The sequence below is a fragment of the Triticum dicoccoides genome, chromosome 2B, assembly GCF_002162155.2.
Source record: "Triticum dicoccoides isolate Atlit2015 ecotype Zavitan chromosome 2B, WEW_v2.0, whole genome shotgun sequence".
Taxonomy (NCBI): Eukaryota; Viridiplantae; Streptophyta; class Magnoliopsida; order Poales; family Poaceae; genus Triticum; species Triticum dicoccoides.
The window spans coordinates 697,984,924-698,003,812 of NC_041383.1; the positions used below are offsets into that span (position 1 = coordinate 697,984,924).

General features: G+C 44.4%; 1 pseudogene; it reads right to left on the minus strand.

Moving 5' to 3' along the window:
• Positions 1 to 555: 555 nt before the first annotated feature.
• LOC119361164 lies at positions 556 to 3,203 on the minus strand (annotated as a pseudogene).
• Between the last annotated feature and the right edge of the window lie 15,686 nt (positions 3,204 to 18,889).

Genomic DNA, 18,889 nt, shown 5'->3' on the forward strand with positions numbered 1-18,889 from the left:
GTGGCGACGGCGGTCCTCCTTTTCTAAAAAAAAAGTGAGACAATTTAATTATTATTCGGCTTGTAAAACTATGTTTAATTTGTTTTGTTGTGAAACTTTGATTTATTTGTTTGTGAAACTATACTATTTTTTATAAGTTTGCTTGTGAAATAATGCAAAATGCGTGCATATTTGTTAAAAAGGGCGGTCAAACGGCTACGCCGGCAAATATGGGGCGGCGCGCTGCGTGCACCGCCGACCCAAATGATAAACATGACGGATGTCGAGCGTACGGTCGACTCAAACGGGCAAAAAAGAAAAAATCACCGTCCGTTTGGATCGGCACGTTGGAGTTGCTCTTATTTACAATTATTTTGTTGGAAGATGATTCCTTTGATGCAATTGCCTTCGGTTTTAAAAAACACTCGGGATACTCGGCAAACAACACGGCATTTATGAGATTTTTCCGCATTGTTAGTCATGATGAGTAAATCATTGAAAGGTGTATCTAAGATATACAACATTAAATAAATAGCTGAGCCACTGAAGAGTAAATCGTTGAAAGGTGTATCTTCTTCATATGATGCATTGGGAGTGCCCTGAATCATCGGTCATAAGGTACGCACTTTCAGTTGTTAAATAAGCAGAGCTCTCGGCAGACACATCGCCATAAGCCTGTGCCTCCAAAGACCGAACCTCCCCAGCACCACTCATCTCTGCAAGCACGGGTAACTTGGCGTCTGCAGATCGTAGCACATCCATGGCCCGTGCAATGGACGGCCGCTGCAACGGGTCGTGGTGCGCGCACCACAGCCCTGTCACGAGCAGACGCTCCATCTGTAGCCTGTCAAACTCGCCATTCAGCCTCCGGTCTGCCGCGTCGACGATCCGGTTCCGGTGGTTACGTGGTACATGGCACGGACCGACACCAGCAGCGCGGCCGAGGGTTGATCCGGCCGCCTCGACGTCGGCCGTCGACCGCATGCGATCTCGAGGAGCACAATGCCGAAGCTGTACACGTCGGAATCGGAGCTCGGCCTGCCGCTGCTGACGAACTCCGGGTCGATATACCCCAGGGTTCCCGCGACGACCTGCGTTGTCCGTGGCTCGGCTCCGTGGTCGAGGAGCCTCGTTAGCCCGTAGTCGCCGAGCTTGGCGTTGCGCGACGCGTCGAGCATCACGTTTGCGGGTTTGATGTCGCCGTGCATGATGCACTGGTCACGTTCCGTGTGGAGGAACCGCAAGGCGGAGCCCAGGCCGAGCGCGATCTTGTACCTGCAGTGACAGTGGCGAATATAGAACTTGGATACCAACCTAAAACACTTTCAGATAAGATTGGTCGATGCAGAAGGAGAAGTACCTCTCTGGCCACGTTAAGCGTCTGTCAGGACTATAGAGATGGGTGTCAAGGCTGCCTCCGGAGACGAGCTCGTAGACAATCGCTAGACGTTTCCAGCCACGGTACGAGCCGACGAGTTGGACGATGTTGCGGTGCCTAAGCCGGCTCATGATGTTAACCTCTGCCTCAAACTCCTTGCGCCCCTGCACGGTCGTCTGCTCCTCCGAGAGCGCCTTGATGGCCACATCCCGATCTTGGTCACTCAAGTAGCCTCTGTACACCGGACCGAACCCGCCTCTCCCGATCTTTCTGTCCCCGGCGAAATTGTCCGTCGCGGGGGCAAGCTCACTGTAGCGAAACTGCCTAGGTCCCATTTGTCGCCGGAGTTCGATAACCGGCCGAGCCTATCACAGCTGCTTGCATCAACCACGATGACGCGGTCTTCCCGCGGACCCCAACAGGCTGTTTCTTCCACGTGGTCATCGCTCTACCGCCATATCTTTCACTCATGGTCTCATAAAACCTAACTGCAAGTTGGTATTCTTCAAGCGCGCAAGAGAGATCAGATTAAAAACCTGGCTCTGCAGTTAACTGATGGCCTGACAAAGCTACCGCGAGTCTACTCATGGATAATGCACCACATAAAGTCGGTGGAACTGATTCTACCCATGGTGGTTCCGATTGCAAGTAAGGCATCATCGCAAGAGATCACATCGGAGGCATCCCACCCGTTGCAGTCGATGAATGTTGGTGCGGCGGCGTGAGATGCGAGGTAGAAACCACATGATAGCACGAGCAAAATATAGATTCTTGCGTTGTAGGAATCCCTGGTGTGTAGTGTGTGTTCTTGTTGCTGGGGTGGCTCTGCTTGGCCAGAGCAAGCTTATTGTTAAGAGGAGGTCAGGTCACGACACAAACTCTCCAAGAAAATGTTCTTTGGTTCCAGCCAACCTCACTTAGAGGCAGAACAAGATGAAAATGCATAGCGCGCTAGTCCATAGACCTCCTTTGGTTCCAGCCAACCTCCAAGAGACTATCTCAGGTGTGATGCAATTGCAAATTTATACTAGGAAATAGAAAGCCCGGTTGTTAAATATTATGTTGTCCCTCTTTCTCCACAGCTGCCATCAAATGAGCATGATCCGAGTATGTCGGTGAGGAGGAACAGACTCGAGGGCAGAAGTCCACTAGCTAAGCAAGATGTGAGGGTTCCCTAGGCATCTGGGAGAGAGAAACTCCACTTCCTGTTATTGTAGTATCTACTTTGCAGTTGCTTTCATGCGATATCCGCTTCAGGTTGCTTGCATGGGAGCTCCGCTTGCATGTACTCCTACCACTGTCTCATCGCAGTGTATAGCATTTTCCTCCCCTCCTCCTACCGGCCCTTTCTTTTGAGGAAGCTACTACCGGCTCTTTCAATCGTAGCCTTTTTCTCCCTACAGGTGCGTTGCACCAAAAGAGCATGAAGTGCACTTGGACACGCATCAATACGACTTGTTGGAGCCACGCGAGGAACACACCGAGACCGACTAGCCAGCTGCGCTCTCGCTTGGTGCGATAGGACATAGACCCGCATCTGGTCCAGTGGTGCTACATACTACTCCTACTTCGTTGCTACGTATACTAGTCCTCGCGTAGTACATTTGCATGCACTGTGCATACGTCGCTAGTTATAAGGACTTGACTCACGAAACCATCTCGTGCGCTAACTAACGATGGCAACTGATGTGCTCAGCCTCAGCCTCTTTCCGTGTATGTAGAGCTGAAGGGCTGGCACGGTGCAAATCAAGACCGGCAAGGCCGAGCGTACCACAATTGCTTGCATCAACCACGATGACGCGATCTTCCCGCGGAGTCCAACATGTTGTTTCTTCCTCGTGGTCATCGCTCTACGGCTATATCTTCCACTCATGCTCTCAGAAATCTTAATTACAAGTTGGTATTCTTCAAACGCGGAAGACAGATTAGATAACAACCTGGCTTTGTAGTTAACTGATGGCCTGACAAAGCGACCGCGAGTCTGCTCATGGATAATGCACCACATAAAGTTGGTGGAACTGATTCTGCCCATGGTGGTTCCCATTGCAAGTAAGACGTCATCGCGAGAGATCACATCAGAGGCATCCCACCCTCTATAGTCGATGAATGTCGGTGCGGCGGCGTGGGATGCAAGGTACAAACCACATGATTGCACAAGTAATATATGGATTCTTGTGTTGTAGGAAGCCATGGTGTGTAGTGTGTTCTTGTTGCTGGAGTGGCTCCGCTGGCCAGAGCAAGCTTATTGTTAAGAGGAGGTTAGGTCACGATATGAATTCTCTAAGAAAAGGTTCTTTGGTTCCAGCCAACCTCACTTGGAGACAGAACAAGATGAAAATGTATAGCGTGCCGATCCATTGAACTCCTTTGGTTCCAGCCAACCTCTAAGAGGCTATCTCAGGTGTGATGCAACTGCAAATTTGTACTAGGAAATAGAAAGCCCAATTGTTAAATATTGTGTTGTTCCTCTCCGTCCACAACTGCCACTAAATGAACTTGATCAGAGTATGTCAGTGAGGAGGAACAAACTCGAGGGCAGAATTTCACCTGTTAAGCAAGATGTGAGGGTTCCCTAGGCATCTGGGAGGCAGAAACTCCACTTCATGTTACTGTAGTATCTGCTTTGCAATTGCTCTCGCGGGATATCTGTTTCAGGTTATTTGCATGCATGTACTCCTACCACTGTCTCTTCACAATGTATAGCCTTTTCCTCCCCTCCCCCTATCAGTCCTTTCTTTTGAGGAAGCTACTACCGTCTCTTTCTGTCGTAGCCTTTTTTTCTCCCTACAGGTGCGTTGCACCAAAAGAGCATGACGTGCACTTGGACACGCATCAACATGACTTGTTGGAGCCACGGGAGGAACACACCGAGACCGACGTGCCAGCTGCGCTCTCGCTTGGTGCGACAGGACGTAGACACGCGTCTAGCCCATTGGTGCTACATACTAATCCTACTCCATTGCTACGTATACTACTCCCCGCGTAGTACATTTGCATGCACTGTGCATACGTCCCTAGTTATATGGACTTTACATACGAAGCCATCTCACGCGCTAACTAACGATGGCAACCGATGTGCTCTGCCTCATCCTCTTTTCGTGTATGCAGAGATGAAGGGCTGGCATGGTGCAAATCAAGACCAGCAAGGCCGAGCCTACCACAGATGCTTGCATCAACCACGATGACGCGATCTTCCCGCGGAACCCAACATGTTGTTTCTTCCTCGTGGTCATCGCTCTACAACCATATCTTCCACTCATGCTCTCAGAGAGCCTAATGTCAAGTTGGTATTCTTCGAACGCGGAAGAGTGATTAGGTAAAAACCCGGCTCTATAGTTAACTGATGGCCTGACAAAGCGATCGCGAGTCTGCTCATGGATAATGCACCACATAAACTTGGTGGAACTTATTATACCCATGGTGGTTCCCATTGCAAGTAAGGCATCACCGCGAGAGATAACATCGGAGACATCCCACCCGCCGTAGTCGATGAATGCTGGTGCAGCAGCGGGAGATGCAAGGTACAAACCACATGATTACATGAGCAAGATATGGATTCTTGCGTTGTAGGAAGCCATGGTGTGTAGTGGTTCTTGTTGCTGGGGTGGCTCCGCTTGCCAGAGCAAGCTTATTGTTAAGAGGAGGTCAGGTCACGACAAGAACTCTCCAAGAAAACGTTCTTTGGTTCCAGCCAACCTCACTTGGAGGCAGAACACGATGAAGATGTATAGCGTGCTTGTCCATTGAACTCCTTTGGTTCCAGCCAACCTCCAAGAGGCTATCACAGGTGTGATGCAACTGCAGCTTTGTACTAGGAAATAAAAGGCCCAATTGTTAAATATTGTGTTGTTCCTCTCCGTCCACAGTTACCACTAAATGAACATGATCGGAGTATGTCAGTGAGGAGGAATAGACTCGAGGGCAGAATTCCACCAGTTAAGCAAGATGTGAGGGTTCCCTAGGCATCTGGGAGGCATAAACTCCACTTCCTGTTACTGTAGTATCTGCTTTGCAGTTGCTGTCGTGGGATATCGGATTCAGGTTGCTTGCATGGGAGCTCCACTTGCATGTACTCCTGCCACTGCCTCTTCGCAGTTTATAGCCTTTTCCTCCCCTCCTCTTAGAGGCCCTTTCTTTTGAGGAAGCTACTACCGGCTCTTTCAGTCGTAGCCGTTTTTCTCCCTACAGGTGCGTTGCACCAAAAGAGCATGAAGTGCACTTGGACATCCATCAATATGACTTGTTGGAGCCACGCGAGGAACACACCGAGACCAACGTGCCAGCTGGGCTCTCACTTGGTGCGACAGGACATAGACGCACGTCTGGCCCAGTGGTGCTACGTACTACTCCTACTCCTTTGCTACGTATACTAATCCTCGTGTTGTACATTTTCATGCATTGTGCATACGTCCTAGTTATAAGGATTTGACTCATGAAATCATCTCGCGTGCTAACTAATGATGGCAACTGATGTGATGTGGCTCAACCTCCTTCCGTGTATGCAAAGCAGAAGGGCTGGCACGATGCAAATCAAGACCAACAAGGCCAATCCTACCACAACTGCTTGCATCAACCACGATGACGCGATCTATAACCTTTTCCTCCCCTCCTCCTACCGGTCCATTCTTTTGAGGAAGCTACTACCGTCTCTTTCAGTCGTAGCCTTTTTTCTCCCTACAGGTGCGTTGCACCAAAAGAACATGAAGTTCACTTGGACACGCATCAATATGACTTGTTAGAGCTACGCGAGGAACTCACCGAGATCGACGTGCCAGCTGGGCTCTCAGTTGATGCGACAGGACGTAGACGCGCGTCTGGACCAGTGGTGCTACGTTCTACTCCTACTCCGTTGCTACGTATACTACTCCTCGCGTAGTACGTTTGCATACACTATCTATACGTCCCCAGTTATAAGGATTTGACTCACGAATCCATGTCGCACACTAACTAACGATGGCAACCAATGTGCTCTGCCTCAGCCTCTTTCCGCATATGCAGAGCAAAAGGGCTGGCACGATGCAAATGAAGACCAGCAAGGCCGATCTTACCACAGATACTTGCATCAGCCATGATGACGTGATCTCCCCGTGGAACCCAACATGATGTTTCTTTTTCGTGGTCATTGCTGTAGGGCCATATCTTCCACTTATGCTCTCAGAAAGCCTAATTGAAAGTTGGTATTCTTCGAACGCGGAAGAGAGATGAGATAAAAACCTGGCTCTGTAGTTAACTGATGGCTTGACAAAGCGATCAAGTTTGCTCATGGATAATGCACCACATAAAGTCGGTGGAACTGAATCTGCCCATCGTGATTCCCATAGCAAGTAAGGCATTATCGCAAGAGATCACATCCGAGGCATCCCACCCGCCGCAGTCGATGAATGGCGGTGCGACGGCATGAGATGCAAGGTAGAAACCACATGATAGCACGAGCAAGCTATGAATTCTTGCATTGTAGGAAGCCATGGTGTGTAGTGTGTTCTTGTTGCTTGGGTGGCTTCGCTGGCTAGAGCAAGCTTATTGTAACAGGAGGCCAGGTCAAGACAAGAAGTGTCCAACAAAATGTTCTTTGGTTCTAGCCAACCTCACTTGGAGGCAGAACAAGACGAAAATGTATAGCGTGCTAGTCCATTGAACTCCTTTGGTTCGAGCCAACCTCCAAGAGGCTATCTCAGGTGTGATGCAACTGCAAATTTGTACTAGGAAATAGAAAGCTCGGTTGTTAGATATTGTGTTGTTCCTCTCCCTCATACCTGCTTCCAGTTGATTATGATCAGAGAATGTTGGTGAGGAGGAATAGACTCGAAGGCAGAAGTCCACCACCTAAGCAAGATGTGAGGGTTCACTGGGAATCTGGGAGAGAGAAACTCCAGTTCCTGTTAATGTACTGTCTGCTTTGAAGTTGCTGTCGTGGGATATCCGCTTCAGGTTGCTTGCATGGGAGCTCCACTTGCGTGTACACCTGCCACTGTCACTTCTAAGTGTATAGCCTTTTCCTCCCCTCCTCCTACCGACCCTTTGATGTCTACTACACAACCTTCTTCTTGTAGACGTTGTTGGGCCTGCAAGTGCACATGTTTGTAGGACAGTAGCAAATTTCCCTCAAGTGGATGACCTAAGGTTTATCAATCCGTGGGAGGCGTAGGATGAAGATGGTCTCTCTCAAGCAACCCTGCAACCAAATAACAAAGAGTCTCTTGTGTCCCCAACACACCCAATATAATAGTACATTGTATAGGTGCACTAGTTCGGCGAAGAGATGGTGATACAAGTGCAAAATAGATAGTAGGTATAGGTTTTTGTAATCTGAAATAATAAAAACAGCAAGGTAACAAGCGATAAAAGTGAGCGTAAACGGTATTGCAATGATAGGAAACAAGGCCTAGGGTTCATACTTTCACTAGTGCAAGTTCTCTCAACAATAATAACATAGATAGATCATATAACAAGCCCTCAACATGCAACAAAGAGTCACTCCAAAGCCACTAATAGCGGAGAGCAAATGTAGAGATTATGGTAGGGTACGAAACCACCTCAAAGTTATTCTTTCGGATCGATCTATAAAAGAGTTCGTACTAGAATAACACCTTAAGACACAAATCAACCAAAACCCTAATGTCACCTAGATACTCCATTGTCACCTCAAGTATTCGTGGGCATGATTATACGATATGCATCACACAATCTCAGATTCATCCAACCAACATAAAAGTACTTCAAAGAGTGCCGCAAAGTTTCTACCAGAGAGTCAAGAACGTGTGCCAACCCCTATGCATAGGTTCCCAATGTCACGAAACCCGCAAGTTGATCACCAAAACATACATCAAGTGTTCTCATAAAAGACTCAATCCGATAAGATAACTTCAAAGGGGAAACTCAATTCATCACAAGAGAGTAGAGGGGGAGAAACATCATAAGACCCAACTACAATAGCAAAGCTCGGGATACATCAAGATCGTGCCATAGAGGGAACACGAGAGAGAACACGAGAGAGAGAGAGAGAGAGAGATCAAACACATAGCTACTGGTACATACCCTCAGCCACGAGGGTGAACTACTCCCTCCTCGTCATGGATAGCGCCGGGATGATGAAGATGGCCTCCAGTGATGGGATCCCCCTCCGGCAGGGTGCCGGAACAGGGTCTCGATTGGTTTTTGGTGGCTACAGAGGCTTGCGGCGGCGGAACTCCCGATCTAGGTTCTGTTTTGGAAGTTTTAGGGTACGTAGGTATATATGGGTGCAAGGGGTACGTCGGTGGGCCTCTGGGGTGCTCATGAGGCAGGGGGCGCGCCTAGGGGGGTAGGGCGCGCCCCCCACCCTCGTGGGCAGCCCGGGACTCCCCTGACGTGCACTCCAAGTCTATCAAGTTGCTTTTCTTCCAAAAATAACTTCTCCAGTTGATTTCGTTCCGTTTTGACTCCGTCTGATATTCCTTTTCCTCGAAACACTGAAATAGGCATAAAACAATAAATCTGGGCTGGGCCTCCGGTTAATAGGTTAGTCCCAAAAATAATATAAAAGTGGATAATAAGGCCCAAAATTGCCTAAAACAGTAGATAAAGTAGCATGGAGCAATAAAAAATTATAGATACGTTGGAGACCTATCAAGCATCCCCAAGCTTAATTCCTGCTCGTCCTCAAGTAGGTAAATGATAAAAACAGAATTTTTGTTGCGGAGTGATACTTTGGCATAATTTCAATGTAAATCTTCTTAATCATGGTATGAATATTCAGATCCGAAAGATTCAAGACAAAAGTTCATATTGACATAAAAGTTATATTACTTCAAGCATACAAATCAAAGCAATCATGTCTTCTCAAAATAGCTTGGTTAAAGAAAGTTATCCCTACAAAATCATATAGTCTGGCTAAGCTCTATCTTCATCACACAAAGTATTTAATCATGCACAACCCCGATGACAAGCCAAGCAATCGTTTCATACTTTAGAAATCTCAAAACTTTTTCAACTTTCATGCAATACATGAGCGTGATCCATGGACATAGCACTATAGGTGGAATAGAATGGTGGTTATGGAGAAGACAAAAAGGAGAAGATAGTATCACATGAACTAGGCGTATCAATGGGCTATAGAGATGCCCATCAATAGATATCAATGTGAGTGAGTAGGGATTGCCATGCAACGGATGCACTAGAGCTATAAGTATATGAAAGCTCAACAAAAGAAACTATGTGGGTGTGCATCCAACTTGCTTCCTCAAGAAGACCTAGGGCACTTTTGAGGAAGCCCATCGTTGGAATATACAAGCCAAGTTTTATAATGAAAAATTCCCACTAGTATATGAAAGTGACAACATATGAGACTCTCTATCATGAAGATCATGGTGCTTAATTTTGAAGCACAAGTGTGGAAAAAGGATAGTAGCATTGTCCTTTCTCTCTTTTTCTCTCATTTTTTTATTTGGCCTTTCTCTCTATTTTTTTTGGCCACTCCTTTTTTTATTTTTATTTTCATAAAGTACGGAGTCTCATCCCGACTTATGGGGGAATCATAGTCTCCATCATCCTTTCCTCACTGGGACAATGCTCTAATAATGATGATCATCACACTTTTATTTTTCTTACAACTCAACAATTACAACTCGATACTTAGAACAAGATATGACTCTATATGAATGCCTCCGGCGGTGTACCGGGATATGCAATGAATCAAGAGTGACATGTATGAAAATTATGAAGGTATCCTTGCCACAAATACAATGTCAACTACATGTTCATGCAAAAAGCAATATGACAAAAGTAATGCGTGTCATATGAACGGAATGGTGGAAAGTTGCATGGTAATATATCTCGGAATGGCTATGGAAATGCCATGATAGGTAGGTATGGTGGCTGTTTTGAGGAAGGTATATGGTGGGTGTATGATACCGGCGAAAAGTGCACGGTATTAGAGAGGCTAGCAATGGTGGAAGGGTGAGAGTGCGTATAATCCATGGACTCAACATTAATCAAAAGAACTCATGCACTTGTTGCAAAAATTTAGAAGTCATCAAAAACCAAAGCACTAAATGCATACTCCTAGGGGGATAGATTGGTAGGAAAATACCATCGCTCGTCCCCGACTGCCACTCATACGGAAGACAATCAATAAATAAAATTGTGCTCCGACTTCATCACAAAGCGGTTCACCATACGTGCATGCTACGGGAATCACAAACTTCAACACAAGCATTCTTTAAATACATAATCAGCCCAACTAGCATTGCTTTGATATTATCACCTCCATATCTCAAAACAATTATCAAGCATCAAACTTATCTTAGTATTCAACGCACTCAAAAGAAAGTTTCACATATCTTGAATACCAAGTATATTATCTTTAAGAAAATTACCATGCTATTAACAACTCTCAAAATAATCTAAGTGAAGCATGAGAGATCAATAGTTTCTTTAAAACAAATCCACCACCGTGCTCTAAAAGATCTAAGTGAAGTACTACGGCAAAAATTATCACGCTCAAAAGATATAAGTGAAGCACAAAGAGTATTCTAGCAAATTCCAATTTGTGTGTGGCTCTCTCTTATTAAAGAATTTAAGATCTTGATACTTATTCAAACAGCAAGCAAAGGTAAAGAAAACTACAATGCAAGGATAGCACAACTCATGTGAAGAAGCAAAAACTTAGGCTCAACCGATACTAATCGATGCTTGTTGAAGAAGAAAGGTGGGATGCCTACCGGGGCATCCCCAAGCTTGAATGCTTGAGACTTCTTGAAATATTATCTTGGGGTGCCTTGGGCATCCCCAAGCTTGAGCTTTTGTGTCTCCTTAATTCCTTTCATCTCATGGTTTCTCTTTTTATCAAAAGCTTCATTCACAACAAACTCAACAAGACTCGTGAGATAGGTTAGTATAAGCCAATGCAAAACCTTATCATATTCTACTGTAACAAATCACTAACATTATTATTCAACATTGCATACTAAATGTCTATGTATATTTAATACTCCTATCCTCAAATAGAATCATTAAACAAGCAAACATAAGCCAACAATGCAAACATAACAGCAATCTGCCAAAACAGTACAGTCTGTAAAGAATGCAAGAGTATCAATACTTCCCTAACTCCAAAAATTATGAACTAAAATTCCCACTGCAATAAATTTATCATAGCTTAATATGCAAAAAGATTCAAAGTTATACCATTGTCTGACTTTTCTAGGGAATTTTTGCAACAGGTGTAAACTTTCTGTTTTCAAACAGCCACATGTATACTAGCAAAATAAGCATGGCAAAGGCTATCCTTGACTTTTTTATTGAAACTAAAAGATGCAAAACATTTATTCTAACTAACAGCAAGCAAAAACTAACAAAATAAAATGATGCTCCAAGCAAAACACATATCATGTGGCGAATAAAAATATAGCTCCAAGTAAATTACCGATGGAAGTAGACGAAAGAGGGGATGCCTTCCGGGGCATCCCCAAGCTTAGGCTCTTGGTTGTCCTTGGATATTACCTTGGAGTGCCTTGTGCATCCCCAAGCTTAGGCTCTTGCCACTCCTTATTCTATAATCCATCGAATCTTTACCCAAAACTTGAAAACTTCAACCACACAAAACTCAAAACAAAACTCGTAAGCTCCGTCAGTATAAGAAAATAAATCACCACTTAGGTACTGTAATGAACTCATTCTAAATTCATATTGATGTAAATCCTACTTTATTCCAACTTCTCTATGGTTCATACCGCTTAATACTAGCCATAGATGCATCAAAATAAGCAAATAACACATAGAAAACAGAATCTGTCAAAAACAGAACAGTCTGTAGTAATCTGTATAAAACGTATACTTATGGAACCCCAAAAATTATAAAGTAAATTGATGGACCTGATGAATTTGTCTATTAATCATCTGCAAAAAGAATCAACCTAAAATCACTCTCCAGTAAAACATGGCAGCTAATCTCGTGAGCGCTAAAGTTTTGTTTTTCACAGCAACATCACATAAACTTCACCCAAGTCTTCCCAAAGGTTCTACTTGGCACTTTATTGAAACAAAAGCTATAAAACATGATTACTACAGTAGAATAATCATGTAGACACACAAAAAGAGTAAGGATAAATATTGGGTTGTCTCCCAACAAGCACTTTTCTTTAATGCCTTTCTAGCTAGGCATGATGATGACAATGATGCTCACATAAAAGATAAGAATTGAAACATAAAGAGAGCATCATGAAGCATATGACTAGCACATTTAAGTCTAACCCACTTCCTATGCATAGGGATTTTGTGATCAAACAACTTATGGGAACAATAATCAACTAGCATAGGAAGGTACAACAAGCATAGCTTCAAGAATTTAAGCACATAGAGAGGAAACTTGATATTATTGCAATTCCTACAAGCATATATTCCTCCCTCATAATAATTTTCAGTAGCATCATGAATGAATTCAACAATATAACCAGCACCTAAAGCATTCTTTTCATTATCTACAAGCATAGAAAATTTACTACTCTCCACATAAGCAAATTTCTTCTCATTCGGAATAGTAGTGGGAGTATCATGAGAGACTTGAACACTAAAAATTGTTTCCACATTAAAAGAATAATGTTCAGAAAAAGGGTAATCATAATCATGACAAGATTTGTAAATATAATCCTCACTACTTTTTATAGCATAAGTTTCATCACAATAATCATCATAAGTAGCAACTTTGTTCTCATCGTAATCGATTGAAACCTCTCCCAAGATAGTGGAATCACTAAATAAAGTTTACACTCTTCCAAATCCACTTTCATATTCATCACGATAAGATTCAACATCCTCCAAAATAGTGGGATCACTACTTCCTAAAGTTGACACTCTTCCGAACCCACTTTCATCAATATAATCATCATAGGTAGGAGGCATGCTATTATCATAACAACTTTGCATATCAAAACTTGGGATGCTAAAAATATCATCTTCATTAAACGTAGCATGACCAAGTTTGGGACAAACATTAATTTCAGCAAATATATTGTAAAATATTTCATCTTCATAAAACATAGCTTCCCCAAGCTTGGGCCCTTTCATATCATAAGCATAATCACTCTCATCATTAAAAATATGGATAGCACCAATAGTATAGCAATTATCATCGTCACAAGTAGTAGTAGGAGCAACATTATTTGGGAGGGATACCTTTTTACCTTTGTTGCTCCTTATTTTCTTTTTCTTATTCACATTGTGTGTAGGTTCAACCTTCCTCTTTGAGCTCCTTATTGATGAGATTGGCTGAATAGAAAGCTCCTCCTCGTTACCTGATTCATCATAAGAAATAATAGGAGGAGATTGGGAAGTCTCTTCCCTTTCATTAGTATTATCTTCATCTTCTATTTGCTTCCTTTTCTTTATGTAATTGTCAATATAAGGATTTTCAATGCAATTCACCGCACAATACATATAAATCTTCTCTAGATCAAAATCAAGAAATCTATCAAGATTAAATTTTGGAATACCCTCAATTATACGTTTCATTTCTTCATAACCCAAAAGAAGGCTAAGCTCTTTATGATGCTCAAGGGTAATCAAATTATCACAATATTTGGAAACGACTTGATCATGAAACAAATAGCATTGGAGCTTTAAGTGACCATGTTCATTGCAAAGTTCACAAGGGGTACTATAAATATTGAATCTTTCAGCACATTCATCTAGCTCTTCTTGCAACAATTTAATTTCTAAGTACTTATGCCTCTTGCAATATCTATCTTCCCTATTTGGTGTGTCCTTGCAAGCCCAATGCACTCCACAAAAATTGACATGCTTATAGGAGGCATTTTCATCATAACTAGTGCAATCATCATTAGCATCATGGATATTCAAAGAATTTGTACTAACAACATTGCAATCATGCTCATCATTCAAAGATTCAGTGCCAAACAATTTAGAGATTTATTCTTCTAGCACTTGAGCACAATTTTCCTTTCCATCATACTCACGAAAGATATTAAAAAGGTGAAGTGTATGTGACAAACTCAACTCCATTTTTTTGTAATTTTATTTTATAAACTAGACTAGTGCTAAAACAAGAAACAAAAAGATTCGATTGCAAGATCTAAATATATACCTTCAAGCACTCACCTCGCTAGAAAAGAGCTTAGTGACGGAGTGTGAGTACCCTTTACCTAGCCTCCCCGGCAACGGCGCCAGAAAAGAGCTTGATGTCTACTACACAACCTTCTTCTTGTAGACGTTGTTGGGCCTGCAAGTGCACAGGTTTGTAGGACAGTAGCAAATTTCCCTCAAGTCGATGACCTAAGGTTTATCAATCCGTAGGAGGCGTAGGATGAAGATGGTCTCTCTCAAGCAACCCTGCAACCAAATAACAAAAAGTCTCTTGTGTCCCCAACACACCCAATACAATAGTAAATTGTATAGGTGCACTAGTTCGGCGAAGAGATGGTGATACAAGTGCAAAATAGATAGTAGATATAGGTTTTTGTAATCTGAAATAATAAAAACAGCAAGGTAACAAGCGATAAAAGTGAGCGTAAACGGTATTGCAATGATGGGAAACAAGGCCTAGGGTTCATACTTTCACTAGTGCAAGTTCTCTCAACAATAATAACATAGATAGATCATATAACAAGCCCTCAACATGCAACAAAGAGTCACTCCAAAGCCACTAGCGGAGAACAAACATGGAGATTATGGTAGGGTACGAAACCACCTCAAAGTTATTCTTTCGGTCGATCTATAAAAGAGTTCGTACTAGAATAACACCTTAAGACACAAATCAACCAAAACCCTAATGTCACCTAGATACTCCATTGTCACCTCAAGTATCCGTGGGCATGATTATACGATATGCATCGCACAATCTCAGATTCATCCAACCAACATAAAAGTACTTCAAAGAGTGCCCCAAAGTTTCTACCGGAGAGTCAAGAATGTGTGCCAACCCCTATGCATAGGTTCCCAATGTCACGAAACCCGCAAGTTGATAACCAAAACATACATCAAGTGTTCTCATAAAAGACTCAATCTGATAAGGTAACTTCAAAGGGGAAACTAAATTCATCACAAGAGAGTAGAGGGGGAGAAACATCATAAGATCCAACTACAATAGCAAAGCTCGGGATACATCAAGATCGTGCCACAGAGGGAACAAGAGAGAGAACACGAGAGAGAGAGAGATCAAACACATAGCTACTGGTACATACCCTCAGCCCCGAGGGTGAACTACTCCCTCCTCGTCATGGATAGCGCCGGGATAATCAAGATGGCCTCCGGTGATGGGATCCCCCTCCGGCAGGGTGCCGGAACAGGGCCCCGATTGGTTTTAGGTGGCTACAGAGGCTTGCGGCGGCGGAACTCCCGATCTAGGTTCTGCTTTGGAAGTTTTAGGGTACGTAGGTATATATGGGTGCAAGGGGTACGTCGGTGGACCTCCGGGGTGCTCACGAGTAAGGGGGGCACGCCCAGGGGGTAGGGCGCGCCCCCCACCCTCGTGGGCAGCCCGGGACTCCCCTAACGTGCACTCCAAGTCTATCAGGTTGCTTTCCTTCCAAAAATAACTTCTCCAGTTGATTTCGTTCCGTTTTGACTCCGTCTGATATTCCTTTTCCTCGAAACACTGAAGTAGGCATAAAACAACAAATCTGGGCTGGGCCTCGGTTAATAGGTTAGTCCCAAAAATAATATAAAAGTGGATAATAAAGCCCAAAATTGCCTAAAACAGTAGATAAAGTAGCATGGAGCAATAAAAAATTATAGATACATTGGAGACGTGTCACCCTTTCTTTCGAGGAAGCTAGGCAAGATGTGAGGGTTCCCTAGGCATCAGGGAGGGTTCCCTAGGCATCAGGGAGGGTTCCCTAGGCATCTGGGAGAGAGAAACTCCACTTCCTGTTATTGTAGTATCTACTTTGCAGTTGCTGTCGTGGGATATCCGCTTCAGGTTGCTTGCATGGGAGCCCCGCTTTCATGTACTCCTACCACTGTCTCATCGCAGTGTATAGCATTTTTCTCCTCTCCTCCTACCGGCCCTTTCTTTTGAGGAAGCTACTACCGGCTCTTTCAATCGTAGCCTTTTTCTCCCTATAGGCGCGTTGCACCAAAAGAGCATGAAGTGCACTTGGACACGCATCAATACGACTTGTTGGAGCCACGCGAGGAACACACCGAGACCGACTAGCCAGCTGCGCTCTCGCTTGGTGCGATAGGACGTAGACCCGCATCTGGTCCAGTGGTGCTACATACTACTCCTACTTCGTTGCTACGTATACTAGTCCTCGCGTAGTACATTTGCATGCACTGTGCATACGTCGCTAGTTATAAGGACTTGACTCACGAAACCATCTCGTGCGCTAACTAACGATGGCAACCGATGTGCTCAGCCTCAGCCTCTTTCCGTGTATGTTGAGCTGAAGGGCTGGCACGGTGCAAATAAAGACCGGCAAGGCCGAGCCTACCGCAACTGCTTGCATCAACCATGATGACGCGATCTTCCCGCGGAGTCCAACATGTTGTTTCTTCCTCGTGGTCATCGCTCTACGGCCATATATTCCACTCATGCTCTCAGAAATCTTAATTGCAAGTTGGTATTCTTCAAACGCGGAAGAAAAATTAGATAACAACCTGGCTCTGCAGTTAACTGATGGCCTGACAAAGCGACCCCGAGTCTGCTCATGGATAATGCACCATATAAAGTTGGTGGAACTGATTCTGCCCATGGTGGTTCCCATTGCAAGTAAGGCGTCATCGCGAGAGATCACATCGGAGGCATCCCACCCTCTGTAGTCGATGAATGCCGGTGCGGCGGCGTGAGATGCAAGGTACAAACCACATGATTGCACAAGCAAGATATGGATTCTTGTGTTGTAGGAAGCCATGGTGTGTAGTGTGTTCTTGTTGCTAGGGTGGCTCCGCTGGCCAGAGCAAGCTTATTGTTAAGAGGAGGTTAGGTCATGATAGGAACTCTCTAAGAAAAGGTTCTTTGGTTCCAGCCAACCTAACTTGGAGGCAGAACAAGATGAAAATGTATAGCGTGCCGGTCCATTGAACTCCTTTGGTTCTGGCCAATCTCCAAGAGGCTATCTCAGGTGTGATGCAACTGCAAATTTGTACTAGGAAATAGAAAGCCCCGTTGTTAAATATTGTGTTGTTCCTCTCCGTCCATAACTTCCACTAAATGAACATGATCAGAGTATGTCAGTGAGGCGGAAAAGACTCGAGGGCAGAATTCCACCAGTTAAGCAAGATGTGAGGGTTCCCTAGGCATCTGGGAGGCAGAAACTCCACTTCATGTTACTGTAGTATCTGCTTTGCAGTTGCTGTCGCGGGATATCTGTTTCAGGTTATTTGCATGGGAGCTCCGCTTACATGTACTCCTACCACTATCTCTTTGCAGTCTATAGCCTTTTCCTCCCCTCCTTCTACCGATCCTTTCTTTTGAGGAAGCTACAACTGTCTCTTTCAGTCGTAGCCTTTTTTCTGCCTATAGGTGCATTGCACCAAAAGAACATGAAGTGCACTTGGACACGCATCAATACGACTTATTGGAGCCACGCGAGGAACACACCGAGATCGACGTGCCAGCTGGGCTCTCGCTTGGTGCGACAGGACATAGACGCGCGTCTGGCCCAGTGGTGCTACGTACTACTCCTACTCTGTTGCTTCATATACCACTCCTCGCATAGTATGTTTGCATGGACTGTGTATACACCCCTAGTTATAAGGATTTGACTCACGAAACCATCTCACGCGCTAACTAACGATGGCAACCAATGTGTTCTGCCTCAGCATCTTTCCGCATATGCAGAGAAAAAGGGTTGGCTCAGTGCAAATGAAGTGCAAAGTCGAGCCTACCACAGCTACTTGCATCAACCATCATGACGCGATCTTCCCGCGGAACCCAACAGACAATTTCTTCTTCATGGTCATCGCTCTAGGGCCATATCTTCCACTCATGCTCTTAGAAAGCCTAATGGAAAGTTGGTATTCTTCGAATGCAGAATAGAGATGAGATAAAACCCTGGCTCCGTAGTTAACTGATGGCCTGACAAAGCTATCAAGTCTGCTCATGGATAATGCACCACATTAAGTCGTTGGCACTGAATCTGCCCATAGTGGTTCGCATAGCAAGTAAGGCGTCATCGCAATAGATCACATCGGAGGCATCCCACCCGCCGCAGTCGATGAATGGCAGTGCGGCGGTGTGATATGCAAGGTAGACCCCACATATAGCATAATCAAGCTATGGATTCTTGCATTGTAGGAAGCCATGGTGTGTAGTGTGTTCTTATTGCTGGGGTGGCTCCACTAGCTAGAGCAAGCTTATTGTAAGAGGAGGTCAGGTCATGCCAGGAAGTCTCCAAGAAAACATTCTTTGGTTCAAGCCAACCTCACTTGGAGCCAAAACAAGATGAAAATGTATAGCATGCTAGTACATTGAACTCCTTTGGTTCGAGCCAACATCCAAGAGGCTATCTCAGGTGTGATGCAACTGCAAATTTGTACTAGGAAATAGAAAGCTCGGTTGTTAATTTTTGTGTTGTCCCTCTCCCTCCATAGCTGCCA